Here is a 14,212-nt window from a genome sequence, read left to right as displayed (position 1 = left end):
GTACGAATGAGCAGCTGGTGATCACTCAAATGGCTACCATCGTGTGCTGCAGGAAGTATTAGAATTGGATCCAACTAATGTGGTCAATCTGGAAATTCCAACTTCCTACATTCAAACCGGTATTGACAATTCAATAGGTGAAACTGAATCTCCATCAACCAAATCGACAGCATGTGCCACTTCAAAGATCAAGAAACAAAAGCAGCCAGCTAATGTTGATGACTCGATAGTCGCTGAAATAAACAACTGGGCTCATGTCACGAAAGATACATTGGGCGACTTGGTGAAGGGAATCGCTGCTGAGGATAAGATTTAAGTTGCTCAAGACAAGGTTTTCGAGGCATTGGATGGGATACATACATTCACATATTACCAGAAGATTGTTGCTGCGAAAATGTTATTCAAAAATCACAATGACTTAGCACTATTTCTAAGGCTATCTGAACCAGAAAGAAAAAGCATGGTGAACAAGTTGTTGATGGATTAGTAAGGGTTATTGATTGGTATATATTTTTGAACAGAATCATCATCCACGTTGTTTTTGAAAGCATGACCACCCAATTGTTTTGTTGTTTACTACACTAATGTAGTTTTGAGGTGTGTGGTCTTGAAATTATGGTATGGAAATGTAAGCTTATATGAACTTGGATGTAATGAATAGTTCCGTTATCCCTGTTTATGTTATTATGTCATCTATGATTCATTTATTGAATTGGGATTTATTTGATGTGTTGGTTGGATGACATATTTAAAGGTGGAATGTTGTAATTAATGTGTTTTATTGACTGATATATAATTTTATTGTTCTTGGTTCACATGCTCTAATATCAATTTTGGTTTAGACAAATATTAGTTTCAGTAAGATAATCTTGTTTCTAGGTGCTTTCTAAGATCCATTGGTTGAATGGAATGTTCATGGTCTCTATGAATGTCCTGGTTCTATACAGGGATTGTTTAAGATTGTAGAATGGTGATTCTTCGAATACATTCATGACTTGGTCAACACCAGAAGCATTGTTGTGAAATTTCCTCGCAAGCGTACGAGTGTCAAGTTTTAATATAGTGATTAAATCATATATCGATCCCACAGGGAGTAAAATGAAAATATTCAGTGCTTGTAATTAAAATAGTCTAAACTTTATCTAGAAAATTAAACTTTGAGAATTTTGCAATAAAATAAAAAATCAGATGATTTTAGATAGCACGCACACAACTTTCAGGAATAATCAATCAGAGAAAAATGGTCTAGAGGTATAAATTTCACCTGGTTTCAACAACAGTCAATCCTAATTAATTAATCTTCATGAATTTCAGTCGATTAATAGCCAAGAACACTTAAGTTTATTATTTCCCTCTCCCGAGCAACAAATAATGTTTATCAACTACAATTCAATTCCAATATCCCTATTAAGAATTTATCGCAGTGATCTATCACAAAACAATGTTCTCTTTAAAAGCTCTGTTAAAGTTATAAGCTCTCCCGAGTCAGATAAACAATTAACAGTGTAATTTCTAATGTCCTATTCAAAATCTCCTCTCCCGAGTGCCAGATTTCAAATAAATATAACAAATCAATTATTGATCAGATAATTGAAAAGACAATCAATTCTAGAAAAAACAATTAATCTAGAAGAAATTCAATTTAATAAAATCAAGAATTCAAGAAAGCGTCTACACCAGGTTCCATCCGACCTCTAGACTCTAAAAATTTAGTTCATAATAAAATTTTGAAAACAATAAATAATAAATCCAAACATATTCAGAATTAACAAAATAAAAGATAAAAGAAACAAATCCGTCGTCGATGCCGTGTCCGGACTATCAAACTCCGTCTTCGTTCTTCAGTTAAGCTCCAGAAAATCTCCAGGAAAATCTCTCGATCAAACCTTCTGATATTCTAATGTGTGTGTGGCGGCTCTCCTCCAAACTTGTCAGATAAAAAAATCCTTTTATAACGTGCACAAAAGCCCACAAAAATCAAGCCCATAAAAATTTTCCGAAATAATAAAACTTTCCAAACAGCTACAGGGCGGGCGCTCTAAGAACGGCGCGGGCGCGCCTTCAACTCGAAATCTCAATTCTCTCAGAAACATAGCATTGCGCGTTAGCACATCTTGGAGCGCTAACAACAAGCGCTGAACCTTGGCCCAAATAAGAAAGACCCAACACTATTCCTTCTCTTCTTTTGTCTGATCGTTCTTTTCTTTTCCTTTTTCTTCTTCCCTTTTATTCTTTTAATTCTTTTCTCTCAAATCTCATTTTTCTCATTTTTTCTCCTTTTCCACATAAATTCCATAATTTCCTACAAACACAAAAACAACAAAATTCCCACATAAATCTGCTCGAAACAAGCAATTAAAAATTAAAAGCATATATAAATTAAGTATATAAAATACACTTATCAAATACCCCCAAACTTAGACTTTTGCTAGTCCCGAGCAAAAATATTAAATTCCAAAAACTCATTCTATCAAACCAACAAGAATAGTCAAGAAATAATATGGAGCAATGGTCTCAGCAATGATTTCAAAAAAATATCAAATCCAATCTCATCTAACCTACTAACACTTGAAAGTTTCAGCCAATCACAAAATAATAACCGCATAAACTCACAATCTCCGCAACTCACGTTCAAAACACCCTTCTCCAAATTCAATTCAAATATTCATAGATCATGAGGACTTTTCAAGGATAGCATAGGATCAAATATAAGATATTGAATCAAAAACACTCACAAATAGGTAAATTCAAAGAATAATAGTGTGTGCGTGTTTCGATCAAAATTCATAATCTTTAAAAGCATCAATAAACAGTCCATAGGCTAAATTCTCGCAACTCTTCTCCACTAGTATATTGGGCAACTGAGACTCGGTCAATAGGACTTAATTAGCTTATAATGTAAGGCCTGGCTCATGGCTACAAACAAAGGATAAGAATTCAAAATAAGGAGTAATTCATATTTTTATGCTCATTCTAACTTCAACTCCTTTTTCATTCACAATTTCACATTCTTTCTTCTTCAATTCACTTCGTTGATTTTCAACTTTTTCACGTTCTCTTCTTTTTCACAACTTTTTTTTTTCTCTTTTTCCCAACAATTTCAAATTTTTTTTTTCTACTACCTCTTTGCATCTTTTCAATTCATCATCATACCATTCCATTTTTTCACAAATAAAACTAGGAGCATATCACAATTTAGCATTCAAATTACTCCCTTAAAGCTAGGAATTAGTGTATAAGCTATCGGGTAGTCAATGTAGGACCTTGAAATAATTACGAATGGGGGTTATCACACGTTTACACGCATGCCATTCGATTTTCAATAAAGTTCAAACAAGGTACTAGGGATAAAATAGTAATAGGTAGATTGAAAGGCTCAAACGCATTCAAAAAAATCGCCTAAATCATTCCTAATCTCAGTTTTTCCCGTATTTCGCCTCGAAGAGTGCTTGAACTAGTTCTAGACAAGTCTCAATCCACAATTAAATCATACAAATTTCAATCAGTGCAGAAAAAATAATCATCAGCAATTAAAGATGATTTTCAACAAATTTCAGATTTCTCGTACCTCAATGTACTAATATACGTGTATCTCAAATGGGCAACTAAGGATAAATTCAATGAAAATTAGGCCCAAAAATTTCAAACAATGCCTCAATCATATCTATGTTTGTATGTCTCAAAAATCAGATTCAAGCATTAATCACAGAGTATATAGGAAATTGTTCATCCAATTGGTTCCATTTTTTCAAAAATATTTTTCAGATAGGTAGACAATCATAGATTTCAGTTATAGCACAAAAAACTTTTTTTTTTTTTCATCAGCCATGCATCCAATATTTCTCAACTTCTTTTAAATTCAACTCAACTCAACCAAAAAATTTATCTATGAAGCACATGTATGAAACTCAACTACTCAATCAACCAAACAACTAAATCAAATATTGATTCACCCCCCAAACTTAATGTAATCATTGTCCCTAATGATTAAAAACAATAAAAAGAACAAGGGACTCATACCTTTGACACCGAGCATCAGGACTCGGCGTCATCATCATCATCTCCATGGAAAGAAGGTGCAGCAGCAGCAGTATCATCAGAAGACCACTGCGGGGGAGGTGGATAAGGCACAACAATGGGCGGATAATTCTGGGCGAGAGCGGCAGTGAAGTCATGCATATATGTCATATGTGCTCGCATCATCTTCCACTGCTTCTTCATCTGAGTAAGCACGGCCGTAGAATCATCACGAGTAGAATACTCAGTGGCCGGATGTATCGGTAGTGACATAGGTCCTTCCAAATGGGAAGGTGCTGGCTCAAAGTGTGGTAGTGGCTCAGAGGGTTGCGGTGGTTCAGCTGCTTGTTCAGAAGTACTGGCTGCTTTCTTCTTCTTGTCCCGTCTCAGTGCACCAGTAATTCTTATAGGACCTCGAATTGGAAGAATCTACTCCGTATCATCCCACACAACACCAGCTAACCGGCAAAGTTGAGTAATCAAAGACGAGTGGGGTAAACTGATAGTCGAGGAACCCCTAACTGCAGCAATAATAGACTCCTGAATCACCCTCCCAGCATCAACAGATTTTCCAGTGACAATGCAGTACACAAGACCAGCTCTAACCTTAGTCACATCAGATGTATGCCCAGATGGCAAAATTCTGGCAGCCACAAACTCATGCCAATTATTCGCTTCTCTTCTAAGAAAGATGGATGGAAATGTAACAGCTTCATCCTTTGCATTCCTCTTCCATTCCGCCCCATCATGACACAAAGTCTGAATTACAATATTCTCTGGATATGACTCATTCTTAAATACCTCATACTCATCATCTGAAATGTCCAAATTCGGCATTTCATAGAGACTGTTAATTGTACTCTTATCAAAAGGCACCAATTTCCCTCGAACTCGAACTTTCAGATTCACGTCTTTGACCATCAAATTTGCATAAAACTCATGAATCAATGATATAACAGCATCTGGTGGACTCCTAACAAATGTCTCCCAACCTCTTCTCTTAGCTTCAATTAACGTCGGCGCACTATGCTCTCTCAAACTCATTCCTCTTTCTTTGTGCATCGCTCGCTCCATTACATCAAAACAATACTCCTCTGCTGTGGAATTCCAAAATCTGTGTCTATCATATGAAGCAGCAGAGGACAAAGAAATTGCTCCTTTCCCTTTGGTTTTCGGGGGCATTGTGACTCAATAATTCAACTCAATTCAATTGCCTATGAAATTCTCACAATCCCAACACTTCACACCAACCAACTTTCTAGACAAGATTTAGGTCAGACAATTGAACAAACACTCAGTACGCATTACTGAAATGATATCAAAATATACTAGCATCGGCTATTCTCCATACCACAGATTGAAGAAATCAACTGCCGCATACATTACAGATAGAACCCGGCTAATTATATGAGGGAAAATTAGAGCTTTTTACCAATTCAAGAAGAGAACTTGACAACCCTTGACGAGACCCTGTTTCTGGACGAGCGTAGATGGAGCAAGATGAATTCTGGGAATCTCTGTTTTGCGATGGCCTTGAAGATCAAAATCCCAAAGATGTTATGTTTTGTCCAGGGGAAAATTTATGATGGCAAGATGCGAGAGTGTGAGATTTAGACATGGAATGGAAACGAGCAGACTGCAGTGGGCTTTTAAATCTCTGAATCAGAATTAATCCACGGTGGCCTTAAGTTGCGCGATAGCGCATGGTGGAGCGCGGTTAGAGAGCGCGATAGCGCATAATGCAGCGCCCTTAGATTGCGCGATAGCGCTTAGTTCTTGCGCTGTTGGAGTGCGCAATAGCGCATGGTTCTTGCGTGGGTATAGAGGGCGATAGCGCTTAGATTGGCGCTGTAGAGGGAGCGCAGTTGGAGTGCGCGATTGCGCTAGTATGCAGCGCTGATGAAACCTGTAGGGGCGCGATTGCGCTGGTGGAAGAGCTATCGCGCTTGGTGATCTTGTTGGCACAAGTTAGGTAGGTATCATGCGCTGTTCGTGTATCAGTGCCATGAAGGGGAGGCGCGGGCTCTAGAATGGAGTGGCGCGGGCACGCCTTTAAGTCGCAAAACAACTCCAATTTCGTCTAGGTAAGGCGCGGGCGCTTCGATAAATGGAGCGGGCGCGCCGCTAGCTCGAATTTGAGATTTTTGGAGCCTACAAATTTTTGATAATTAAGAAAAATTAAGCTCAAAAATTGAAAATAAAAAATACTTAAAAAATCTAAATAAAAAATAAATTAAACGGAAAATTAAATGCAAATAAAATAAAATAAGAAAAAAATGCTTGGGTTGCCTCCCAAGTAGCGCTTGGTTTAAAGTCATCAGCCCGACTTTCACCGCTGTTAGATCTTCCCCTTCTCTTTCACTCGCCAAATAAATTCCACGAACCGCCTTTTAAATTTTACTTTTTTCGTGGCCTTCTTTGGTGGTTTTGGCGCTCTCTCATTCGATAAATCAACCGCAATGTCGGCTTTTGAACGACCTTCCAACTTTATAACCGGCTCTATCAAGCATAATTTTTCAATAGGGGTGTTAGATGACTTCATGAATATATTAAAAATTACACTCTCACCGTCCACACCCATCGACAATGCACCTCTCTTCACCTCTATCTTGGCATCGGCAGTGGCCAAGAAAGGTCTCCCCAATATCAGGGGCATGTTTGCATCCTCCTCCATATCTAACACAACAAAATCCGCTGGAAAAATAAATTTATCTACTTTTACCAAAACATCTTCAATGATTCCAAGCGGATATGTGATAGATCGATCACCCAACTGCAACGCGATCATGGTGGGCTTCACCTCACCAAGTCCTAAGCTCCTGAAAACAGACAAAGGCATGAGATTAATGCTAGCTCCTAAATCGCAAAGTGCATTATTAAAATAAGAAGAGCCAATAGTGCAAGGAATAGTAAAACTCCCTGGATCCTTAAGCTTTTGTGGCATCTTCTTTTGGAGCACCGCACTGCACTCTTCCGTTAAATTCACTATCTCGTTCTCTTGAAATCTCCTTTTCTTGGACATCGCCTCTTTGATGAATTTTGCGTAGTTCGGCATTTGCTCCAAAAGCTTCAGCAAAGGGGATGTTGATGTGAATTTTCTTGAAAATCTCCAAGAACTTGGAGAACTGCTCGTCCAATGATTTCTTCTTGAACCTTTGCGGGTATGGAAGTGAAGGCTTGTACATCGGTTTTGGCTCAGATTCAAGCTCCTTCTCTTTCTCCTCAACTTTTTCCTCAAGTTTCTTATCCGCAACAGTAGGAATTTGGACTCCAATGTCTTTGGCACTCCGCACTTCGATGGCATTGCACTGCTCCTTGGGATTCACCTCAGTATTGCTAGGGAACTGGCCGCGATTGTTGTCCTTCAGTGCGTTCGCCAACTGCCCAATACTAGTCTCCATGGATTGCAACACTGCGCCCATGTTGGCCATGTGCGTCTCCAAACTGTCAAGTCGAGACTCAGTTCTCGCCATCCTCTTACCTGATTCCTGCACAAAAGTACTAACCACATCCTCCAAAGACAACTTACCATCACCCTTATTAGTATTGTTAGCATAAGAAAAATCTTCATGATTTCGAAAGCAAGGATGGTAAGTATTAGGGACAGGATTACCTCTGAAAGCTCCATAACCTCTTTGATTGATGTACTGGGCTTGTTCATGATAGTGAGATTCATCCATAGCACTCCGCACACCTGCTGGTTCTGCAACACTCACTTTATTCAATGTAGCTACCTGTGTAGTCAGTGCCGATAATTGAGCAGTGATGGACGTGAGAGGATCCACTGCATACACTCCAGCTGGCTTTTTGACTCCCATACGCTCAGATGACCATTGGAAACTATTGACCGTCATCTCCTCCAACATATCATAAGCCTGAACATGATCCTTTGCATATATAGTACCTCCAGCAGCAGAATCGACATTCCTCCTTGTAGGCGCATTCAGTCCGTTGTAAAACCACTCGATCTGTTCCCAATCTGCAAAATTGTGGTTAGGACAACGTCTTAATAATTCTTTATACCTTTCTCATGCCTCGTATAACTGTTCAGTGTCCATCTGCCGGAAGGTGCTGATCTCGATCTTCAGTTGGGTGGTTTTGGCAGGAGGAAAATATTTTGCAAGAAATTTTTTTGCCATCCCCTCCCAAGTAGTGATGCTTCCAAGCGGCAGTGATTGCAACCAACTTCTGGCTTGATCTTTGAGAGAAAACGGAAACAAGCGTAAGCGTATAATATCCTCAGACACACCATTAATTTTTACCGTATCGGTTATCTCCAAAAAAGTGTGTAGGTGTAGATGAGTATCGGCAGTGGCGCTCCCATTAAATTGGTTCTGTTGAACCATGTTGATCAATGCAGGCTTCAGCTCAAAATTGTTTGCATTGATAGTTCCTCGAGCGATTCCAGAATAGTGAGCCTGAATCGTCGGTCTGAAGTGATCTCTAATTGGCACTAGGGGAGCTTGATTTGCTTCTTGTTCAACCATTCTTTCAATTTCTTCTCTTCTAGCTCGTCTTAAAGCACGTGCAGTGCGTTCGATCTCCGGATCAAACAGTAGAAAATTAGCACTTTGAGATCGTCGCATAAACTGCAATTAAAAGATAAGAAGAAATTAATTAGTAACTTAAAAAATAAAATAAAAAAAACTCTAAATTAAAATCTAGACTAATTGGTAACAAGACTAAAAAATAATCAAAATTTACTCCCCGGCAACGGCGCCAAAAACTTATTGTGAAATTTCCTCGCAAGCGTACGAGTGTCAAGTTTTAATATAGTGATTAAATCAGATATCGATCCCACAGGGTGTAAAATGAAAATATTCAGTGCTTGTAATTAAAATAGTCTAAACTTTATCTAAAAAATTAAACTTTGAGAATTTTGCAATAAAATAAAAAATCAGATGATTTTAGATAGCACGCACACAACTTTCAGGAATAATCAATCAGAGAAAAATGGTCTAAAGGTATAGATTTCACCTGGTTTCAACAACAGTCAATCCTAATTAATTAATCTTCATGAATTTCAGTCGATTAATAGCCAAGAACACTTAAGTTTATTATTTTCCTCTCCCGAGCAACAAATAATGTTTATCAACTACAATTCAATTCCAATATCCCTATTAAGAATTTATCGCAGTGATCTATCACAAAACAATGTTCTCTTTAAAAGCTCTGTTAAAGTTATAAGCTCTCCCGAGTCAGATAAACAATTAACAGTGTAATTTCTAATGTCCTATTCAAAATCTCCTCTCCCGAGTGCCAGATTTCAAATAAATATAACAAATCAATTATTGATCAGATAATTGAAAAGACAATCAATTCTAAAAAAAACAATTAATCTAGAAGAAATTCAATTCAATAAAATCAAGAATTCAAGAAAGCGTCTACACCAGGTTCCATCCGACCTCTAGACTCTAAAAATTTAGTTCATAATAAAATTTTGAAAACAATAAATAATAAATCCAAACATATTCAGAATTAACAAAATAAAATATAAAAGAAACAAATCCATCGTCGATGCCGTGTCCGGACTATCAAACTCCGTCTTCGTTCTTCAGTTAAGCTCCAGAAAATCTCGAGGAAAATCTCTCGATCAAACCTTCTGATATTCTAATGTGTGTGTGGCGGCTCTCCTCCAAACTTGTCAGATAAAAAAATCCTTTTATAACGTGCACAAAAGCCCACAAAAATCAAGCCCATAAAAATTTCCCGAAATAATAAAACTTTCCAAACAGCTACAGGGCGGGCGCTCTAAGAACGGCGCGGGCGCGCCTTCAACTCGAAATCTCAATTCTCTCAGAAACATAGCATTGCGCGTTAGCACATCTTGGAGCGCTAACAACAAGCGCTGAACCTTGGCCCAAATAAGAAAGGCCCAACACTATTCCTTCTCTTCTTTTGTCTGATCGTTCTTTTCTTTTCCTTTTTCTTCTTCCCTTTTATTCTTTTAATTCTTTTCTCTCAAATCTCATTTTTCTCATTTTTCCTCCTTTTCCACATAAATTCCATAATTTCCTACAAACACAAAAATAACAAAATACCCACATAAATCTGCTCGAAACAAGCAATTAACAATTAAAAGCATATATAAATTAAGTGTATAAAATACACTTATCAAGCATCCTCTGTAAAAAAAAATGCTTGATATGTGGGACTCATTAACATCCTCGGTTTCATGCGCCGTATCTCTGATAAAGGGCTTTCCAAACACAATGCAGTATAGCTTCTTTTTTTCCAATAACTTGGAAGAGAATTGGGGAAGCAACACATGCTTTCAAGGAGTGATACAGTCTGCTGCATGTGTAAGGGAATCTGGTATTTGAGTTCAACGCATGGCCACCCATAATGGATGTTTCGAAACTCAGTGATTTAGGGGTATTTGAGTGCATAGCTAATGTATTTGTTCTGGTAAATTTTAAAACATTTGAGAATTAAATTACAATTGAAAATATTTGTTCATATACCATCTCTGCTTCAGAAGACTACGAGAAACACACCAGCGACCGAACTAATTGGCCAAGACTATGATAAATTTTATATAAAGTCATCTCTTGAATACCATATGACAAAATACACCAGCTTTGTTTATACCGCTACCGAACAAAGGCTTTTCTGGTTTTTACTAAATCATGATGGCATGTCATGTACAAGTGCATTATGGTCCCATTATAGATTTCATATACCATAGACTGGATTGTAAGATAGCATTAGCAAATCGGTCAAGCAAGCATGAAATATATAATTTGGTTATAGTCAAAGACCATATAATTATGCATCAACATACATATTACACAATAATAGGAGATGGTTTGGCGATAATCCTGCAGTTGAGTCGTCTACCGGCGTTTACATATTTCCTACAACCAGTGACATATGCCAAAAAGATAACCAAAACTTACTTACAACGGATATAATGTAGACATTATAACCGTGATGCAAAACATAGTTTATGTGGTACAAAAGAGTAGGGACAATGACCAAACCATATTCATGAACTCTTCTTAAGATAGTGAGTTCGATGACTTCGAGCTGCGTGGGTAATCACAATCACTATTGTTGTCTTCAATGATCACCACCGTCGTATCAGTGCCAATCACTTCATCATCGTTAGCTACTATATTATCTCCTTCTCCATAAATCTTGCTCGTGACTATTTTCTCGTCGCCAACATCGTCCCCCACATTTTCTTGAGGAATACCATCACTCAAATAAGGCGCTGGTGGATCATGCTACTCATTTTCAGAAGATAGCAGTACAATTTCTACATATTCATCCTCTGAATCACTACTGGATAGAAGAAATATTTCAGTGGGTAAGGAGACATTGTCGTTGTTTGAAACTGGTTTGGAGAAGAGCCTAGAGAATCAGCCATAGTCTTTGGTGAATGGTTTGCCTGCGTTTATATATACACGCACATACGCGCACACACACACACACACACATAGATATATATGGAAAGTAAGATATATATATATATATATATATATTACAAATGAGCCTCTTCATTAATGTGATCAACCACCCATTCATAAATGATTTACATTCACAAATTGATTTTCAATGACGTAGATTGAGTTATTATTTTTGTAATGCCCCGATTTCATCTTAATTGAGTTAATCGGAGATTATAGAGTTCAAGAGCCGACTTGATTTTGATCAGGGTCTATTTTGCAAATTTTAGATTTTTCAGGGACTAGAGTGCAAAATTGGAGTTTAATATATTATCTAGCTTGGGTTGACTTGGTCTCTCACTCCATCTTCTTCCCTTTTGCACGCCTCCCTCCATTGAAGCGCCTCCAAGCTTTTCCAAACTTTCAGATTCCACCCCGAGCTCGATCCGTCCGTTAGAATTTATTTCTGAAGACAGATTAACGATCACTGTAGCGAGAGCTTCGTTCTATCATAAGTTTTTCTTCGATCAGCTAGACTTCTATTTTCGGATGTTGTTAGAATCTATTGAGTTTCGGTTATGTTGTTCTTGGCAGAGTTCTGATCGTATATTCTCAGTCGGTTTTAAAATAGAGCGTCGTTAGGAATTGTTATGATTTTCGGAAGCATAATTTGAAAATGGAGATTTTGAGATTTGTTGGAATCAGATTGTTATTGTTGATTTAGCATTGTTTTGAGTTAGTTGCATTGATGTACTGCTGTCTGCATTTCCGGTTTAATCAGTTTGTAGTCGTGATGCCGCCAGTTTGAGTTTTGAGATTTTGAAACATTTGAATCGTAGAACTTTGGCAAATGGTTTTGTTCATCGTTGTTGATAATCTTTTGCCTATGTACAGATTCGTTTGAAGTTGTCGAGCCCAGAGTTAGCAGCTGTCGATCGTCTAAGAGTTGGATGAAGAACGGTAAAGATATTACCTTGAGCCGTTTTTGTTGTTAGGTTGTATAATTTCTGATATAACCTTTTATTGTATCTTATCCAGAAGTTGGAGCTATTCGTATCGAAAGGTACAAGCAGACATCGTTTTAGCGGGGTAGCACACTCAAGACAGTTGGTTCTTGAGTTTCCCTTAAATCACATACTTGCATCAATACTTGTTCTAGAATGGGGAACTTGTATTTTGTGTTTGAACTCTTGTTATTATTGAATTATGGTTTAATGCATTTCATTTTCTTTATGCATTCATCTTGAGCCAAAATCCTTGATTTCAGCGGGCAGAACGACCCTTTTATGTTAGAAGTTTTGGGGGCTTTAAGCGAATGGCCTAGGCGTAGAGGTTCGCCTAGTGTCAGCATACTCCTTATAGTCGCACCAAAGTCTAGAGGATGGAGATACGTGGCACCACCTCGATTGGGAGAGTCGGTGAGTTGTTTACGTGATCTCATCCTCGGGATCCCAAAAACAGAGCAGCAATTCCTTGATTATCAGAATTGATATCCCTGTTTTTAAAGACATGCATTTCATTCGTATTAGCATTGAATATGTTGTCTTTATATCATGCTATTGATATATTATTTGTATTGCATTTTATGTTGCTTTTACTGGGAATATCATTCTCACCGGAGTTATCCGGCTGTTGCTTTATTTTGTATGTGTACTTGGCAACAGGTGGGGCAGGAGGATCAAGTCAGAGAAGGCTTGGTTAGCTTTGAGGTCAAGGGATAGAAGTGAGACTCGGTTTAGAAGTTGAATCAGCATGTCAATCTAGTTTATGATTTGAAGCATGTTAGAACTCGAATTGTTGTTGTTTGTAGATTCTATTATTCAAATATTATGGATTGAATGTCGTCGTTGCATGTAATATGTACCTTGTTATGCATTGAATGTAATGGACTTGAACGTTGGCATGATTTCTGCTGTTCTTTTTATCTCTGCCCGCTCGATCGGTGGTTTTTAACCGATCGAGCGGTGCTGGGTTTTAATCCCGGGCAGAAATTTTGAATTTTTGGGCTCGCTCGATAGGTTGAATTCTACAGATCGAGCGAGGCACTATTTCAAAAAAAAAATTATTGCTTTTAATCTTGGATCTTGTATGCTTAATTGTTGTTTAATCCAATATTAGTTGTTTAAAACCGAGGTCTCACATTAAGTGGTATCAGAGAGATAAATTCTTGGTTGAACTAGAGTGAGCGGGGTAGTTCGAGTCCGCATGTATTGGCTCCTTGCATGTGGTTGAGTTATCTTTTGTTTATTTAATTCCATGCGAGCATGCTTTATTAATTGAAAATTATTTGAATTACATGATTATGTGATTTAAATATTAAAGCATAATATATACTAGAATTGCGGATTTAATTATTCCTGATAGGGAATGAGATTTTTTGAACAGAGATCAACGACACGAGATTGTTGAATTGAGATATTTGTGTCCTAATTCTCTTGAATTTGAGATATGTTTCCTCGATGAATTTTTTTTATCAGGAAACATTCAGTAGCAACCCCGATCGAACAACTTTGTTCTGAGACTGAAAGAATGGATATCACTCCAACTCCGATGGAAGCACTCTTGTTGAGGTTTCAGTCGTTCAACCCACCAACTCTGAAGAGTAATGAGAATGATGTGGGGTGCGAGAATTTGATAGAAGAAATCGATCAGTTGTTTGATTCTCTTGATTACACCGATGAGCGTCGAATTAGTTTAGTAGTGTACCAACTACAGGGGATTGCCAAAGGTTGGTGGAATTCAAGGAAGAAAGCCTTGGAGAATCAAGTTATGATTGTTTCTTGGAGTTTATTTAAAGCAGAATT

This window comes from Henckelia pumila, chromosome 2 (genome assembly GCF_033568475.1).
Source record: "Henckelia pumila isolate YLH828 chromosome 2, ASM3356847v2, whole genome shotgun sequence".
Taxonomy (NCBI): domain Eukaryota; kingdom Viridiplantae; phylum Streptophyta; class Magnoliopsida; order Lamiales; family Gesneriaceae; genus Henckelia; species Henckelia pumila.
Note: the sequence above shows the minus strand (reverse complement) of the source record.